Source organism: Miniopterus natalensis, chromosome 1 (genome assembly GCF_054644295.1).
Source record: "Miniopterus natalensis isolate mMinNat1 chromosome 1, mMinNat1.hap1, whole genome shotgun sequence".
Classification (NCBI taxonomy): domain Eukaryota; kingdom Metazoa; phylum Chordata; class Mammalia; order Chiroptera; family Miniopteridae; genus Miniopterus; species Miniopterus natalensis.
This window is the reverse complement of record NC_142081.1, coordinates 100,055,295-100,074,726: the sequence shown is the minus strand read 5'-3', so window position 1 is coordinate 100,074,726 and position 19,432 is coordinate 100,055,295. Positions and strand designations below refer to the sequence as shown.

Here is a 19,432-nt window from a genome sequence, read left to right as displayed (position 1 = left end):
CCACTGGGACGGGGCCGGGCGGCCCCGCAGGAGCCCAAGAACGAGACTGAGACGAGGGCAGGGCCGGGCAGGGCGGCGGGGCCTCTGGGTGGCTGGGGCTGGTCTTACCTCGGTTTTCGCCGCGGTGGCCAACACAGCCCCCTCCTCTGTGGCGGAAGCTGCCTCCCACCCTCGGCCCCAGGGTGAGGCCGGGGGAAACAGCAGAGGCCGAGGCCAGCAACAGTCGGACGGTTCCGGGAGGGTGGGCCCAGCGGCTTCAGGGTCTGGGCGAGCGGCCGCCGCGCATCCCCCGCCCTGTCAGAGAGACTCCGCCCGGCCTGGGCCAGCACATCCCCTGCCGCACCCCGCCCTGAAAGCACGCGTCCAACTGCCGCCTCTGTGGGTGCCGCGGATACCTCGGCGGCCGACTCTCAGGGTCCTGGTTGGACGCTACGCAGCCACTATCAACCGCCGCCCCGTCTCCGGTCTGCTCCCGCCCGCGCGGCTCCGACCCCGCGCACGCGGCCCCGCCCCGCGCGACTCCTCAGCTGCAGACGAGCTGGCGCGCGCGCACTTACTCCCACGCCCCCTACCGCCTACCCTGGTCAGCCCGGCCGCACGTGACCCCGCCAGAAAGTACAGTCTGCGCCTGCGCGGGCACACCCCATTCCGTCAGCGCCAAGCGGCCCGCCCAAGTTTTTTTCCTCACTCCGCGGCAGAGCCTCAGATTCTCCCAGTGCTGGAGAGTAATGTCGCAAGGTTGGGGTAGAAAGCTCTGGGTTTACGACCATAGCTCTCGCTTTCCGGCCAATACAGACAGAGGTACCTAAAGGCTGGTTGAGGTGGTGAGGCCCGAGGCAGGTAAGAAGCACCTCCCCACTTCGGCTTGCCGGTCGGTGTCCTGGCAGGGGACCGTTTTGCTGCCCACGCAGATCTAGCGTATCCACACCCCCTCCCCAATTCTGGCGCAGAGTTCTCAGAGCGGCCCCGTTTAGCCCCGGTCCTTTTTCACACACACGCCCCCTCTCCCCTCCTTTCCCCGGCCGGATCTCCGTGTTTAGTCGTCCTTCCCTTTCATTCTTTTTACTTTTCACTGGACGCAAGAGAATCAGAAACAAATGAAATAGTCTCAGCTTTCTGAAGTGTTGTGCTATGTGGGAGACTATGAGAGAATCCCCAGTGGTAGTAAAGTAAAATTATAACAAAAAAAGCACAGATACTCTCTGAGCATAGAAGAGGGGCCCCCGATTGTGTAGAAGGACATGCGGAAACCCTTTCCAAGGCGTCCTTTGGCGCACTTGTGTTAGAAGGCTAATGAGCAGTAGCTGGTCAGAGAAAGAGGAGAGAGAAGCAGAAAGAGTGACAGGTACAAAAGCATATGACAATATTGGTCCGGAAGAGTAAAAAGTTAGAGAAGATATAGCTGGTGGAAACCATACTGGTGTAGCCTACACTTTTAAGGAAGCATCGTTGTGAAGGATAAGGACCGAGAATGTAGGCCGCAAGTATATTTTCTGTAAAGATGGAAGTCTACTTAGTGTACCATGGAACCAAGAAATGGAGAGTTCATGGGTGAGGATGTCTAATCTATAGGATCAAGAGCTCTAATGGAACTCAACCTTGTACGCACATTAGAATAATCTGGGAATCTTTTTTAAAAAAATCAGTTGTTGCTCCACCCAAAACCAATTAAACAAACTCTGGTCCAGTCATCAATGTTTTTTCCTGAGGTGACTAATGCTGAGGGTTGAGAACCACTAAGCTAGAGAAAGGTAAAGGATGGGAAGTAGGGAAGGACAGGGAGGTGTGGAGTTGACTCTGTGACATTAGGATGGGAGTCATTTGATGAGAGTTGGGGATGGAATAAGAAGCTTGAGCAGACTAATGAAAGTTTTGAGTAACTCCTCTGGGAAGTGGAGGAAGAAAAAGCCATTCCTGCCTTTCCCTTCAGCACAGTTCCATCCCTTAATTTTAATCAGGTCCTCTCAGTTACAGCTCTCTTTCCTCTCCCTTTCTCTTCTATTCAGGATTTATCAGCTGGGGATCCAGCCTTACAGCTCGAGAATATCCTCATTTTTATCCCCAAAAAGATCAGAGTTGAGCCAATTCATGAAACTCAGAGACTAACCACTCTCCTAGAGATTACTACACACAGTGCCTTGCCAATTATTCATTTCATCAATCATTTAAGTTAGGAATAAGATATAAACATATTTAAGATACAGCCTTCTAGGATGTCATAGTATTAGGAAAAACCTTTAAAAGAAGAAAAATTCTCTTGGCTGTCAGAGAAGGGCTATAAAGGCAAAGCCCATGCCAGTGCAGGGCTCCTATCTATTAACTAGAGTTAATCCAAAAACCTGTCTTTCTGCCTCCAGATAAGAGAGAGTCACTGTTGTATGGTATGATTAGAGCATAGTATGGAGAACAGGGGCGGGGCAGAGATAAATATGATAAAGTGTAATCTTGAATCCCATGCTAAAACATTTCATTTTTATACTATAAACAATTAATTGGTATAAATAACAAAGGTAAAAAGAAAATAACCTCTTTTACACCTATCTCAGAATGTTTTTAAAAGTATAAAATAAAATACATGGAAATGAATGAAAACAATTTTATTCAAAGTTTTAAAAATATTAAAACAAGTGTGTGATGTAGTTATATATGTGCTTCTTTGTGTAAATATCATCTGGCAGCAGGTCTAATTTTGTAATTCCAACTTAATGATGAGTATAAATCATATTTTAAGATACCTGCAACAACTTTAATATGAAGCGAAAATATCCTATTATCTATTGGTGACAAAAGACATAGGGACTGCCCATATTACTCTGGATTATTGCCTACATTTATTGAAGAAAATGCCAAATTTCAGTTAGAGATTTTTGAAAATAAAAATGCAATTTTATTCCCCAATCTAAGTCCATGGAACCCTTAAATTCTAGCCACATCCTGGCCCACATCTAGTTAATCCTAGATTTATGAAAACTCACTCTAATGGTTTTAAGCAAGAGCATGATAGATCAAATCTGTGTTTCAGAGAGGTTCTAGAGCAGTTGTCACCTCCCAACATCTCTGTTGGAGCTGAAGTAAGGAACTATTTTTGCCTGCTCCTCCAGTACCTTAGGTGCAGCAATCCACTGCTGCCTAATAATTTAGGCCTGCTGGAGGACTGAGCTTGTAGCTATCTATGTAGGAAGTACTCAGAAATAAATTGGGAAAGATAGGTTGAGGCCATTTTTGTGGAAATCATTGAATGTCAGGCTGTAATCTATACTTGCTTTGGCAGATAATGAAGATATGTGAAAATTTTTGGAGTAGGATAATGTAATTATACTTCTGTTTGAAAAATTAATCTAGCAGTAATGTGTAGGTTAGATTATCAAAAGAAGATAGGAATGAAGAGACTATACCTATAAGTAAATAATTTGAATTATTTTTTAGACTAAATTTTATCATAAAGTAATCTCTAAAGAGTCTGCTGAATTGCTTTATTTTCCCAGGGTGGCTGGCTAGTCTAAAGAAACATAGATTGGCCCTGGCCTGTGTGACTCAGTTGGTTGGAGTGTCCTCTGTGCACCAAAAGGTGGTAGGTTCGATTCCCAGTCAGGGCACATACCCAGGTTGCAGGTTTGATCCCCTATTGGGGTACATACGGGAGACAACCTACCAGTGTTTCTCTCTCACATTGATGTCTGCCTGCCTGTCTGTCTCTCTCCCTCCCCTTCTTCCCCTTCCTCTCCCTAAAAAAAAAAATAAAGAAACGTAACTTGGAATAAATAGCATACCTTTCAACAGGGATTTGTACACCATTGTAGAGGTCAGTTAGCATTTTATATGATCAAGAGGCTATTCCATTCTTTTGTATAATAAAATGATAATGTTACCAGTTCTAATAAGCAATGGCTTTACTTCGTATATCAATTCCCAGATGTTGCTGAGGCCTCCTTGATTAAATGTCATCTATACCTGTAGATCCTGCATTTCTGACTTTTTAAGGTCGAGACTCCCTTCCTTGCCAATCCCTTAAACCTCTTGGATGAATACAATGTGTTAGGAAACAAAAAGGCATTGGTCAAAGCCTAGATAACCCATCTGTTTGGAAATTGATCATTATCAGAATATATAAATAAATCTTACGGCCCAAATACCAGCTAGTCCCCAAATTGTGCCCTTTTTAAAACATTATTCAACAAATTGAATTTGGGGTCCAAGTATTACTAAACCAAATGAGTGATATAAAGTTTTTTAACTTTCTGAACCAGATTTTCTGAGAGACTCTTCTTCAGCGTGACTGGCCTATATTAACTTTCTGTCCATCTAACTGTTAGAGATCATGTGGGTGGTGATATGGTTTAATATAGACTTCAGTCTATATTAAGGTTTATGCAGAGGTTGAGGTTCATCTGTCCCCTTTTGGGGGGAAGTGGGGGATGGGTCTATCTTAAAGCAGAGAGAATACTTGAAACTTATGAGGGTTATAAGAATTTTTATTGTTTACAGAAAATCTCTAAAAGTTTCTTTCTCTGGCTTCCAATTAAATGGCTACCCCTTTGCACATTCATCTGTTATGAAAGCACTAGAACACAGTCCTGTTATTAAAAATTGTCCTGATTACAGTTACTATTTTTGAACATCTATAAGTTTAAAAACCGTAGGCCTGGCTTCCCCGATGACCAACGAATAAATACTCATAGTAGTGTGATAGGTTAAATTCCTTCAAAACAATAGCTTGGGAATTTTTGGCTTTATTTGGCTCTAATTTTCTCACTACTGTTTACTGCAGCAACTTTAGCAGCTAAAATAAATAGTTGCTGAAAATGTTTAGCCCTACTTAATAATGTATAATATAATTCAAACTTAGATGACTCACAAGTATTCATGTTAATTAACATTTAAAGACAAATTGCAAGACAGAAAATTCTATATATCATAATTGAGTGCCATCAGACCCTATTTTCCTATCACCACGCTACAGTAAAACATAAATTCATTATTTCTTTAATTCATTCATTAAATACTTATTGAGCCCCCACTATGTTCCAAGCACATTTTTGAAACCCTTTAATTAGAAGTTTGTAATCATTTGCCTCTTAACTATCTGTGAAAAAAAATAATATACCAGGCTTTGTAATCTACAGGACAAAAAAATTAAAAGATGATGGCTTTTTCATATTGTTTTCAAACAGCGTGTTTACACATAGCTAATAATGTTGAGTGCTGTGATTATTTATGAAATCTGGCAGATTATAACTTTAGCTCAATCAGAACTTATCAGCTTTTTATTTGTTACTATATATACTAAAGTATAATTCTGTCCACTTCTTTATTAAATATTCTTACTCAGACCTCTCATTAAATCTAATGGCATCCACATATACTGTCTTTATAACCCCAGTTACTTCAATTTTACAATTGTGTAAAATAATTTCTCAGAAAATTTTAAGCAAAACAAACTCAGTTTAAGAAAAGCCGGGTGTTTACAACAAGTTTATAGTAAGCAAAAAAAATTTGTGGCACAATTATAGATGGAGCCCTTGAGATAGTAATGGTAGATGGAGAATAAAATTGTTTTTATGGTTAATGACACCTTAGCCATTGATATCTATGCCTAATAACAAAGCATTAAACGAATAGCTTTGGAGCCTTTAGAAGAAATCCTAAAGGTTCACCTCGTCTGCCTCCCTGGCCCAAGGCAGGACCAAATGGAATCTATGGCAGTAGAGTTACCAGGCCTCATCATAATCATACCAAGTGATTTTTCTACTTTGAGAGCTGAATTCCTCTACTTGTAAAATATTGATGATAAAGGAAGGAATGCTGTTCAAATTTATAAATAACTTACAAAATTGAGAAATGTATGTTTATAACAATTTCGTGTTTTTAGGAGTTTTTGAAAATGAATTTCATTTCTATATTTTGTTCAAGAAAAAAAATTCATTTATTAAAACTTCTCCAGTTTTTCAAGCACTGAAGATAACAGGGATGAGTAAAATCTAATCTCTGCCTCCAAGAGGGATATGTAAATCTTGGTAATTTTTACATGCGTCTTCATACAAATCCCTGAATGGTTTAGGCTACATTAAAAGGAAATGTTAAAACGGGGGAAATTGAAACAAACAAGGCTTGAAATTCCATCCTAAAAATTTTTCTACTTTTGCTGCCGTGAAAGGCACATTTGGTCTTGCATGTGATTCTTTTTGTGAAATTGCAAATGAAATCATACTTAGAAGTTGGACATAATCTAATTTTAGTAAACGCCAGATTCTTTTTAGATCTTTGTATTTGAAGGTTTAAAGAAGAGAAATTAGACTTACTCTGTTTTTTTTAGAGGACAGACGTGAGACCAGTGAGTTGAAGAAACAGACATATTTTAGGTCAGTGTAAGAGTGGGAGGTAGAGCCCTGGCTGGATGGCTCAGTTGGTTGGAGCATTGTCCTGAACACCAAAAGGGTTGTGGGTTTGATTCCTGGTCAGGGCACATACCTAGGTTGCGGGTTCGGTCCACAGTCAGGGCATGTACACATGGGAGGTAACAGATTAGTGTTTCTCTCTGTCTCTCTTTCTCTCTTTTTCTCCCTCTCTCTCTTTCTCTCTTTTCCTCTTTCTCCCTCTCTCTCTTCTTCCCTCCCTTTCTCTCTCCCCACCTTCTCTTTCTAAAATCAGTAAACATATCTTCGGGTGAGGTTAAAAAAAAGAGTGGGAGGTGGATGTATCTGTCTAATTTTCCCAACACCATTTTTTGAATAGTCTGTCTTTACCCCTTGTATGTTCTTGCCTCCTTTGTCAAATATTAATTGACCATATAGGCATGGGTTTATTTCTTGGCTCACTATTCTGTTCCATTGATTTATATGTCTGTTTTTATCCAGTACCATGCTGTTTTGATTACTATAGCCTTGTAGTATAGTTTAATATCAGGGAGCATGATACTTCCAACTTTGTTCTTTCTTTTTTTTTTTTTTTTTTAACTTTTTATAATTTTTATTTTTGTTTAAAGTATTACAAATAATCCTTTTTCTCCCCAATGACCCATTCCCCCCCGTTCCTTCCCCCTCCCCAGTCACTCTCCCCACCATTGTCCGTGTCCTTAGGTTGTGTATATATGCACATAAATTCTTTGGTTACTCTCTCCCCCTCCATCCCCCCGCCCCCCTCCATCCCTCTGACATTTGGTCAGTCTCAACTATGCTTCCATGTCATTGAATCTATTCTGCTTGTCAATTTATTAAGTTCTTTAGATTCCACGTATAAGCGAGATCATGTGATATTTTTCTTTTGCTGCCTGGCTTATTTCACTTAGCATAATATTCTCCAGGACCATCCATACTGTCCCAAAGGGTACGACCTTCTTCTTCTTTACAGTTGCGTAGTATTCCACGGTGTAAATGTCCCACAGCTTTTTAATCCACTCATCTACTGATGGGCACTTGGGCTGTTTCCAGATCTTAGCTATTGTAAACTGTGCTGCTATGAACATAGGGGTGCATAAATCCTTTCTGATGAATGTTTCAGGATTCTAAGGATACATTCCTAGGAGCGGAATCACTGGGTCAAACAGCAGCTCCATTTTTAATTTTTTGAGGAACCTCCATACTGTTTTCCATAGTGGCTGCACCAGTCTGCATTCCCACCAACAGTGTACCAGGGTTCCCCTTTCTCCACACCCTCGCCAGCACATGTCGTTTGTTGATTTGTTGATGGCAGCCATTCTGACAGGTGTGAAGTGATACCTCATTGTGGTTTTAATTTGCATCTCTCCGATGATTAGCGACGTTGAGCATTTTCTCATGTGTCTCTTGGCCATCTGTATGTCCTCTTTGGAGAAGTGTCTATTTAAGTCCTTTGCCCATTTCTTAATTGGGTTGTTTGTCTTTCTCTTGCTGAGTGCTATGAGTTCTTTGTACACTTTGGAAATTAACCCTTTATCAGATTCATCCTTGGCAAATATGTTTTCCCAGACCGTGGGGTTCCTTTGTATTTTGAGGCTGTTTTCTTTTGCTGTGCAGAAGCTTTTTAGTTTGATGTAGTCCCATATGTTTATTTTTTCCTTTGTTTCTCTTGCCCTAGGAGTTGTATCAGTGAAAAGTCCACTATGTGGGATGTCTGTGACTTTACTGCTTATGTTTTCTTCCAGGATTTTTATGGTTTCGTGCCTTACATTTAAGTCTTTTATCCATTTTGAGTTTATTTTTGTGTATGGAGAAAGTTGGTAGTCTAGTTTCATTCTTTTGCATGTACCTGTCCAATTTTCCCAGCACCACTTATTGAAGAGACTGTCTTACTCCATTGGATACTCTTGCCTCCTTTGTCAAATATTAACTGACCGTAGTGGCGTGGGTCTATTTCTGGGGTCTCTATTCTGTTCCATTGATCTGTATGCCTGTTAAGATTGCTGAGGCTGTTCAGGGTCTTTTGTAGTTCCATATAAATTTTTGGATTATTCTAGTTCAGTAAAATACATCATTGGTATTTTGATAGGAATTGAATTGAATCTATAGATTGCTTTTGGTAATTTGGACATTTTAATAATGTCAGTTCTTCCTATCCATGAACACGGTATATGCTTTCTTTATATCTTCTTTAATTTCCTTCTTCAGTATCTTATAATTTTCCGAGTACAAGAATGAAATCTTACCATTTGTCACAGCATGGATGGACCTAGGGGGTATTATGCTATATGAAATAAGTCAGTCAGAGAAAGACAAATACCATATTTCACTTATATATGGAATCTAAAGAACAAAATAAATGAAACAAACAAAATTGAAGCAGACTCATAAAAACAGAGAGTGGACTGGTGATTATCGGTGGGAAGGGGTGTTGGGGGACTGGGTAAAAGTGGTAAAAGGATTAAGAAGTACAAATTCATAGTTATAGGATAGTCACGGAGATGTAAAGTACAGCACAGGAAATATAGTCAATAATATTGCAATAACTGTATGATGTCAGATGCATCCTGGAAATATTGGAAGGAACACTTTGTAAGCTATATGATTGTCTAACCACTATGCTGTACACCTGAAACTAATACAAAGTAATATTGAATGTAAACTGTAAAAATGAAAGTGGGAGGTGGTACTTTTTTTTTCTAATAGAAATAACTGTTTACTGGATGTGTGCTCATTATCAAGAGAAAGGGGGAGGGAATAAAGCAGACAGTATCAAAACATAGGAGGAAAAAGTTAAGTTTAAATAATCCTATTTTTAAAGAAAACTAAACTTTTGATGGCTATCATTTTTTATTATTTTCATGTATCTTTCCTTGTACAAATTTTTATGCAACCTTTCTTTTCATAGCATACTATGAACATCTTTCGATGTCAATAAAATTATATCTACAATCTTATTTTTAATGGCTAAAAAATATTCCATTGTATGGAAACCTTATTTTTAAAATTTACTAGTCCTCTTTTGAACTTTCAGATTGTTTTCAGTTTTTCTGTTAGAAATAGTGCTGCAGTGAATATCCTTGTTAAATTTTTGCACACATCCTTAATGTTTCTCTTAAGATAACTGTCTGAAAGTGTCATGCCTACATATACACATATCTTAAAAATTAAAATATAATGGCCAGTTACTCTTCCAAAAGCTCCCATTTGTTTACACTCCTGTCAACAGAATGGCTATTTTCCCACAGTCTGTCAGCAATGCTTGTTATTCTCAGTTTTTCCCATCTTTGCTAATTTGATAGGTGAAACATGAAATCTTACTTTAATTTGCATTTCTTTGATTCCTAGTGACTATTTTGATTCCCAGTGGAGTATCTTTTCATCTGTTCATTGGTCAGTTGTACAAGTGTATTAAGCTCTATTTTCTTCTAATATTTTTGTTTCCTTTTTTTTAAAACCTTTCTTTATTGATTGATTTTAGAGAGAAAGAGGAAGGGAGAGAGGGAGAGAGAGAGAGAGGGAAACATCAATTTGTTGTTCCACTTGTTTAAATATTCATTGGTTGATTCTTATATGTGCCCTGACTAGGGATCAAACCTGCAACTTTGGCATATCTGGGCAATGCTCTAACCAATGGAGCTACCTGGCTGGGGACTGTTTCATTTTTTAACATTTAAATTTTATTTCATCTAAAATATAGGAATTTGAGGGAGGAAACAAAATGGTGGCGTAGGTAACAGCTGTACCCGCCACCTCCCACAACCACATCAAGATTACAACTAAAATACAGAACCACCATCACTCAGAACCTCTTGAAATCTGGCTGGACAGAAACCCTACAACCAGAAAACTGAAAAAGCACAGAGACTGGTAGGAAAGGGCTGAGATACGGGCGGAGACGCAGCCGCTGGCCCACACCTGGTGCCTCGGTTTAAACCCAGGAGGGCTATCTCGGTGGTGGAGGTTTCCCGGAGGAGTGAGGGGTCCCATCCCCACAGCAGGCCCCACCAGGCCAGGGCTCCAGGGCCCGGAAGAGAAATTCCCACAACTTCGAGCTGTGAAAACCAGCAGGGACTGTGTCTGAGGGTCTCAGAGGGTGCTGGAGCCCCAGGCAGCTCCTCTTAAAGGGCCTGCACACGGACTCAGACGTGCTCCCTCTGAGCTCCAGTGCCCACTGCAGCTTGAAAGAAACCTGGGATATTTGGGGAGGAACTAACATACCTGAAATTGGGGCGAGAGGTAGAGGGGCAGCTTTCTCCCAGACAGAAGAGCTGGCAGAAGCCATTGCTCCTTTGGCGAGCCCTTCCCCCACAAAGCCAGCAGGCAGGCACCATATTTGAATTTCCAGCACCTGACACACCTTTGGCCCCACCCTGGTGATTCCCAGAGACTCCACCCCTCCCTACCTGCAGGCTCATCCAAGCCATTTCCAGTGGCTTTTCTATGCAAGTGGCCTCTCAAGCCTCATGCTTAGGACTTTACTAAAATCTCTCAAACAAGCAACAGCATGCCTCATACATCTTGATAAGTGGCCCCAGGCCTGGCACTAGTGGCAGACTGCATTGGTTCGTAGCTTGGCCTCTCCTGGACACCTCCAAGCCCAGCAAAAGTAGCAGCCAACTGCTGTTTGCTGTGTAGCTCATGCTGGGTGGCCCTGGGCAAGGCACTGGCACAGGCTCACTTTGCACCTTCTGGGAGGCCCCAGAGACAGTGCACCTGGTGGTCAGACTCAGCCACGCTGGATTACAACCCTTCCACATCCACGAGTGACACACTCAAGGGGTGCACTTGGTGAACTCCAAATCTCTGCTGAAGTAAATCCTGCTCCAGAGGGGCATCTGCAGCACAGCAGCTCTTTGGCTATAGTTGCAGCTGGACCTCACAGCTGATTGGCCTGGGGGTCAATTCCTCCCAGTGACGCCAACAGCAATCAAGGCTCAACTACAACAGGTCGGAGCACACAGCCCACACAGGGGAGCACCTAGAAGGCCCAGATCAGGTGACTGGGGAGGCTGAGCCACTGGACCCTACAGACACCTACTACACAAACCCACTCTACAAATTCCGGGAGACATAACAGCTTTACCTAATATATAGAAACAAACACCTGGAAGCAGCCAAAATGTGGAGGCAAAGAAGCATGTCACAAAGGAAAGAACAGAAGAAATTTCTAGAGGAGGAACTAAATGAAATAGAACCAAGCAAGCTAACAGATAGAGTTCAGAATTTTGTTTATAGGATGCTCAACCATATTAGTTAGAGTATTATGAAAACAACTGAGAAAATCGATGACATAATAAAGTACCAATTTGAAATGAAGGCTACACGAACTGAAATGAATACAGGGACTCAGCAGTAGAGTAGAAGATGCTGAGAATCAAATCAGTAATTTGGAATATGAGGAAACAAAAAACACCCAACCAGAAGAGCAAAAGGAAAACAGAATCTAAAACTATGAAGATAGTATAAGGAGCCTCTGGGACAACATCAAGCGGCCCAACATTCGTATTATTGGGGTGCTAAAAGGAGAAGAAAAAGAGCAAGAAATTGAAAACCTATTTGAAAAAATAATTACAGAAAACTTCCCCTACCTAGGGAAAGAAGTAGACTTACAAGTCCAGGAAGCACAGAGGGTCCCAAACAAGAGGAACCCAAAGAGGCCCACAGCAAGACACATCATAATTAAAATGCCAAAGGTTAAAGACAAAGAGAGAATCTTAAAAGCAGCAAGAGAAAAGCAGTTAGTTACCTACAAGGGAGCACCCATACAACTGTCTGCTGATTTCTCAACAAAAACCTTGCAGGCCAGAAGGGAGTGGCAAGAAATTCAAAGTGATGAAAAACATGGAACTACAACCAAGATTGCTCTACCCAGCAAAGCTATCATTTAGAATTGAATGTCAGATAAAGAGCTTCACAGATAAGAAAAAGCTAAAGGAGTTCATCACCACCAGACCAGCACTACAGGAAAACTTAAAGGGTCTTCTTTAAGAAGAAGCTAATGAACAAAAGAATCTGACGAACTAAATAGATCCAGAGACATTCACCCATGTAACAGACGATCATATTTCAGAGGAAAGAGAGAAGAGGGGGTGGAGGGTGGGAAAAGATTAACCAAAGAAGTTATATGCATATATGCATAACCCATGGACACAGTCAGTAACGGGGTGAAGGCCTGGAGATGAGGTGGGAGTGAGGTGGAGGGGTTCAATTGGGGGAGGGGGGGAAATGGGACACCTGTAATACTTTCAACAATAAAGATAAGTTAAAAAATAAATAAAATAAGATATAGTAATTTGATATAAGGTATGAGATAGGGGCCTAACTTTTTTTTAATCATATTATTAACAAATTATCTCAGTGCCATCAAATAACTCAGCAAACATATCTTAAATTTCACAGGCAATACAGTGCTATTGGCTATTCTACACACACACACACAAAAAGTGTTTCAATGAGTTCGGGAAATAAATCAGACCAAGAAAAGTAAAATTTCTTTATTGCAGAACTTCTTCTAGCCTTTAATATGCTTGTGTACATTAAGAATCTCCAATAAAGAGTTTTAAGATGTAGCATTTTCTAACTTACTTAACCATGTAATCTTGGGTTTTTTTCTTTCAAGTAATACCTATAAAATCCTGTGGAACTGTGCTGTCCAAAATAGTAGGTACTAGCCACATACGGCTATTTAAGTTAAATTATTTAGTTCTTCGGTCACGCTAACCACATTTCAAGTGCTCAGTAGCCACATATGGCTAGTGGCTACTGTATTGGACATTGTAGATGAAAAACACTTCCATCATGGCCCTGGCAAGGTAGCTCAGTTTGTTAGAGCATCGTCCAAAACACTAAGGTTGTGGGTTCAACCCCTGGTCAGGGCAAGTATAAGAATCAACCAATGAAAGCATAAATAAATGGAACAACAAATCGATGTTTCTCTCTCCCTCAAAAATCAGTAAATAAATTTTAAAAAAACAAACATTTCCATCATTGCAGAAAGTCCTATTGGACAGTGCTTCTGTAGAACATAGTATTCATTGAAAACATGGAATAATACTTAATTTCTCCCATTGATCTGCAATGTCTCCATTATCATATTTAAAATTTCTAAAAATGCATGGCTTTGTTTTTCTGCCCCAATACCACACAGCTAGTTGTGAGTCAAGCTTCAGCATCTTTTTCTCTGAGAGCAGAAATGAAGAATTCTTGCATGAAATAGGAAGTTAGACTAGAAGAGATAGTAAAGGGCCTTACACTTCTGAGACTCTGTAAATATAAACATTTCTTTGCTGAACTTGATTTATATCATGTCGATATCCATACTTCATTACTCATTAATTCATTCTACAATTATTTTTTAAATATATCTTTATTGATTTCAGAGAGGAAGGGAGATGGAGAAAGAGAGAGAGAAATATCAATGATGAGAGAGTCATCGATCCACTGCCTCCCACATGCCACCCACTGGGGATCAAGCCTACAACCCAGGCACATGCCCTGACTGGGAATTGAACTGTGATCTGGATTATAGGTTGACACTCAACTGCGGAGCCATGCCAGCCAGGCCATTCTACAGTTATTTATTATCTGCCTGACCAGCTCTTTTAGGTGCAGAGTCTAGAATAGTAAACAAGTTTAGGCAGACAGGGTTCCTTGGTTTTCTTACTTTCATGGAGCTTACCTTCTTGTTTTGAAAAGAAAAAGAAACAAAATTAATGAAGAAGCAAATACATTTTTTAAACTACCCAATAGCCATGAGTGCTATTCAAAGAACTGGAATTAGAGTAATAAGTGAGTGGTGCCCTGGCTGGTGTGGCTCAGTGGTTATAGTGCCACGAGTTTGATTCCGGTTGAAGGGTATGTACCTGGGTTGCAAGTTTGATCCCTGGCCTTGTGCAGGAGGCAACGAATTGATGTTTCTCTCCCTCCCTTTCTGTTTCCCTTCGCTGTCTCCCTTTCACTCTCTAAAAATCAATGGAAAAAAATACTCATGGGTGAGGATTAACAAAACAAAAAATGAGAGAATGAGTGGTGGCCTCTTGTCTTGGCTGGTCACATGAGATCTCTGAATAGGTGGCATTTAAACTGAAATCTACCCAACAGAAGGAGCTAACCACTCTAAGGTCCCAGCCCAGCTAGTATACCAGCTCTTAGGAGGGGTTGCTGGTGGAAATAGTGTTCTTTCAGGGAGTCAGGAGAAAAACATTTCAGAGACTCATGCATAGGAGGATGAGGTGTGGTGGCAAGATTTATTGGAGCAAAAACAAAGGACTGCCCCCAGGTGCCCAATCTCATCAATGACCGGGGGCGTTTAGCTTTGTCTCACTGCACAAGAAATCCTGGGCCTCGCCCAGCCAGGCGTGGCTCAGCGGTTGAGCATCGACCTAGGATCCAGGAGATCGGGGTTCGATTCCCGCTCAGGGCACATGGCCAGGTTGCGGGCTGCAGCCAATGACTCATCATTGGTGTTTCTATCTCTCTCTCCCTTCCTCTCTCTGAAATCAATAAAGATATATTTAAAAAAAAAGAAAGAAAGAAAAAGAAATCCTGGGCCTGGTGAGCATAAGTGCTCACCAAAAGCGTCAGGATCCAGAACTGTAATACTGTCACCCTGGGCTCCAGTAGTCCAGCATAGTCTCTGATCCCAGCTGTGCTCCCAGCCAGTGCTATGCTGCCACTCTCCGGCCTGTGCTTGGGCCCACATGGCTGCTAAGGAGAGAGCATGCAAATGTGCAAATGAACGAGCGAACGAACAAATAAATGTGTGCTACCAAAACAGGCCTTTGTTAAGCTTTCATTTTATTCCCTTGGGTTTGGGAAGGGGCCAGCTTTCTTTCAAACTAACCCATCTCTTTCCCAATCCTTCATGGGTTTGTACTGGGTCCTCCCCCTATCCAATCTGGTGCTTTACCCAGGTTTTCCAAGTTAGGTGTCACCCCTTTATGTTGCCATTTTGGCTCCTACTTCACATGCCTCAAAGTTTTGCCTTGTCATCTGGTTTCTACTGTGCATGCTCTTACCTCCTCCTGTGCCATCTTGAATTCTACTGCACATGTACCCAGCAGAGGAATTTCCCCTTTATTGTTTGTTCCTCGTCCCCCTACCCATAATCCCACTTCCAGGCTAGTTGTCCCTGGGGAGATTGGAAAGCCCATTCTTCCTGCCCGCTCAGGGATTGCTCTGAGATTAAGTCCCTTCAGCAGAGAATGTAGCAGTCCCCAAGGGAGCCTGTGATTGCTGTAACTTCCTAGTGAATCAGGCTTAATGTTTGATTCAGCTCCCTAGTTTATTAGGCTTAATTTCTAATTTCATTTGCTTTATTAATAACTAGTTGGCTACCCCTATGCTAACATCTCCCCCCTACCCCCCCCCCCAAGAATCCTGGGCCCTTATAAATCTTACAAGGGTAAATGGATGGAGATCTCCTTTTCTTTTTTTTAAATATATCTTTATTGATTTCAGAGAGAGGAAGGGAGAGGGACAGAGAGATAGAAACATCAATGATAAGAGAGTCATTGATTGGTTGCCTCCCGCATACCCCCGAGCAGGGATCAAGGAATTGAGCCTGCAACCCCGGCATGTGTCCCCACAGGAATCAAACCGCAGTCTCCTGGATACTAGGTCAATGCTCAACTGCTGAGCCGCACCCGGCCTGGCGGAGATCTCATTTTCTATAGCTTCTTCCTGCTGTCAAGGGGTATAGTCCTGCCTATCCCTAGGCCCAAAGATTCTTGCTATCTGCCAAAGGAAGAAGGGAGAAAAAGGGAAGGGAAACCTTCATTTGAGAGAGAGGGGTTTTGTCAAGTCCAGGTCGGTCTGCTGTCATCCTTGGAAGGTGGCATGCGTGATCTCTAAGTATGGTGCTGTTGGACAAGTTGGCATCCTTATTGTATCCTAGAAGTGACAAATATGACAAAAAGGTTAAAAAGGCATGGTCCAAAAGTAAGAATTATAGCAACTAAAGGTCTGATGAGAGGTAAGAATCAGGTGATAGAGGGAGAGACCAGCTTTACAGTGTCCCAGATTAAGTTGAAAGGGGGGCTTCCCTGTACGAAGGTGTGTTACACCTGTCTGAAACCCTTTTGTTGACCATACTTAATTTAAATTAGGCTAAGGGAAACATTCTGAGATCTTTCTGAAGCAGCTTCCTTCTGCCTGAATCTCTTGGGCAGGTAAGAGGGACGATCAAAGTTCCCTCTGAGCCCTTCATTTCCCAAAAGTAAAATCAGTATCCTCCAAAGTAGTTTCAGGGCAGCACAACTTTAGTCTCTTTAGTCCTGCCTTTTAAATAAAGCTTTACATTCCGGAAGTGAAGCCAGTGGAATACACCATACTTTACTGACTTAACCATCTAGTCCTGACAAGTCAGTTTAACCAAACCACTGAGCCTCATTTCAGGAGGTGGTGATGCAGATGGGCTTCCAAAGTGAAGCCTACACTGTATAAACAAGCAATCAGGTATTTAATAATAAGGGCTATCCCTATGAAAACAGAAGGAAAAAAAAGTTTAACACAGCAAATCATAAACCTGTTTCTAAGTCTGCAAGGCTGTCAGTCGAGAAGACTTCCAGATGTAAGGCTTTTGCTGGAATGAAAACAAGCAGTGACAGTCTGATAGATCTTCCTGGTGTTCAGTTTGAACATCTCTGGTGATGTCATCAGATGCTAACATAAATTCTGTATGGAGTACACAACCTAAGGAAAATAAAGTTTTCATTCTTAATGATTCCCAGTCAAAGGATGGGAGAAAAATACAACATTAGTTTGGAGGTTTAAAGAAAACTTGGAGAATTCAAGATTCAGTTCAGTTGATAGGTGAAAACCAAAACTTTGAAGACAATTAACTAGACTCTAATATCCACAACTGGGCATTGTGATTTCTATTGAAAGACTATTTCTCTCCCTAAAAATCACCCTCATTTTTTATTAAACAGCCAAATTAAGACTAACTCATTTACTACATTAAGATTAGTATCAATTTGGCCTGATTATTTGCATAAACACGAGAATAACAATTGATTATATAGGCTTCCTTTTTATTTTTTTGTATAAGTTGTTACTGTAATTAGATATTCACAATCAGATTGTCTTACACCATCTGTGTTTTGTTAAATTGTAGGCACCCTGGCTGTTGTGGCTCAGTTGGTTGAGCATCATCCCATGCACTGAAGGGTCACTGATTTGATTCCCAGTCAGGGCACATGCCCAGGTTGCAGACTCAATCCCCGGTCAGGGTGCATGCTGGAGGCAGTCGATCAATGTTTCTCTCACATTGATGTTTCTTCTTCCTTCTCTATAAATCAATAAAATTAAATAAGTAGATAGATACATAGATCAGTAGGTAGGTAGGTAGATAGATGATGATGATAGATTAGATGATAGATAGATAGATAGATAGATAGATAGATAGATAGATAGGTAGATAGATAGATAGATAGATAGATAGATAGATAGATAGATAGATAGATAGATAGATAGATAGATGATAGATAGATAGATAGATAGATAGATAGATAGATGATAGATAGATAGATAGATAGATAGATAGATAGATAGATAGATAGATAGATGATAGATAGAAGATAGGTGATAGATGATAGATATAGATGATAGATAGATGATAGATGATAGATAGATAGATAGATAGATAGATAGATAGATAGATAGATAGATAGATGATAGATAGGTAGATGATAGATAGATAGATAGATAGATAGATAGATAGATGATAGATAGATAGATAGATAGATAGATAGATAGATAGATAGATAGATAGATAGATAGATGATAGGTAGGTAGATAGATGATAGATAGATAGATAGATAGATGATAGATAGATAGATAGATAGATAGATAGATAGATAGATAGATAGATGATAGATGATAGATAGATAGATGATAGATAGATAAGTTGTAGTTATAAGCAAGAATTGGTTGCCTAGGTAATAATTGTATATTCGGTTTAACAGAAATAAAGGAATATTTCTCTTAAAATGAAAGATTGTTTGCTACATAGCCTTTTTAAAATTATTATCTTTATTGTTGAAATTATTACAAATATCCCCCCTTTTTTCCCATTGATACCCTTCACCCTGCACCCCTCCACCTAGGCCTTCACCACACTATAGTCGGTATCCAAGAGTCATGCATATATGCATATAAATTCTTATGTTAATCTCTCCCCGCCCATCCCCACCTTCCTTCTGAGATTCGTCAGTCTGTTCCATGCTTCTATGTCTCTGGATCTGTTTTGTTCATTGGTTTATTTTGTTCATTAGATTCCATATATGATCATGTGACACTTGTCTTTCTTTGACTGGCTTATTTTGCTTAGCTTAGTATTCTCCAGGTCCCACCATGCTGTCTCAAAGCGTAAGGGATCCTTTGTTTTTATAGCTGCATAGTATTCCATTGTGTAAAAGTCCGAGAAGATGCTTGATATGATTTCAATCTTCTCGAATTTGTAGAGACTTGTTTTGTGTCCTACCATGTATTCTCTCTTTGAGACTATCCCATGTGCACTTGAGGAGAATGCATATTCTACAGCTTTGGGGTGAAATATTCTGTAAATGTCAATAAAATCCATCTGATCTAGTGTGTCATTTAGAGTCACTGTTTCCTTGTTGATTTTTTTGTCTGGAAGATCTATCCATTAAAGTCAGTGGGGTGTTAAAGTCCCCTACTGTGACTATATTGCTGTTGATCTCTCCTCTAAAGTCCTCCAAAAGTTTTTTTATTTTTGTTTTTTTCCAGCCTGTGTGTCTTTTGTTCTGTGGTAGGTCTTTTGTAGACAGCATATATTTGGGTCTTGTTTTCTTATCCATTTAGCTATTCTGTGTCTTTTGATTGGAGCATTTAATCTATTTATATTTAAGGTTATTGTTGATATGTACTTACTATATTGCCATTTTATTTCTTTATACCTATGTTTCTCATTCTCTCTATTTCAATTTCTTATTACAGCAACACCTTTAACATTTCTTGCAATGCTGATTTGGTGGTGATTTTTTTTTTTTTTTTTTTGGTTTGGGGAGCTCTTTATTCTACCATCTAGTTTG

At 40.5% G+C, this 19,432-nt stretch overlaps 2 protein-coding genes across 5 annotated transcripts in view; one reads left to right on the top strand and one right to left on the bottom strand.

Annotated features, from left to right (window-relative positions):
* Window positions 1-346, bottom strand: part of MYO9A (myosin IXA) — a 272,449-nt gene extending 272,103 nt beyond the window's left edge. For all 4 annotated transcript variants that reach the window (XM_016201287.2, XM_016201296.2, XM_016201314.2 and 1 more), the window contains exon 1: window positions 109-346. The gene's annotated coding sequence lies outside the window, so the exon portion shown is untranslated. The remainder of the gene's footprint in view (window positions 1-108) is intronic.
* Window positions 347-753: 407 nt separating this feature from the next.
* SENP8 (SUMO peptidase family member, NEDD8 specific) overlaps window positions 754-19,432 on the top strand; it is a 36,110-nt gene continuing 17,431 nt past the window's right edge. The window contains exon 1 of the mRNA XM_016201352.2: window positions 754-840. The gene's annotated coding sequence lies outside the window, so the exon portion shown is untranslated. The remainder of the gene's footprint in view (window positions 841-19,432) is intronic.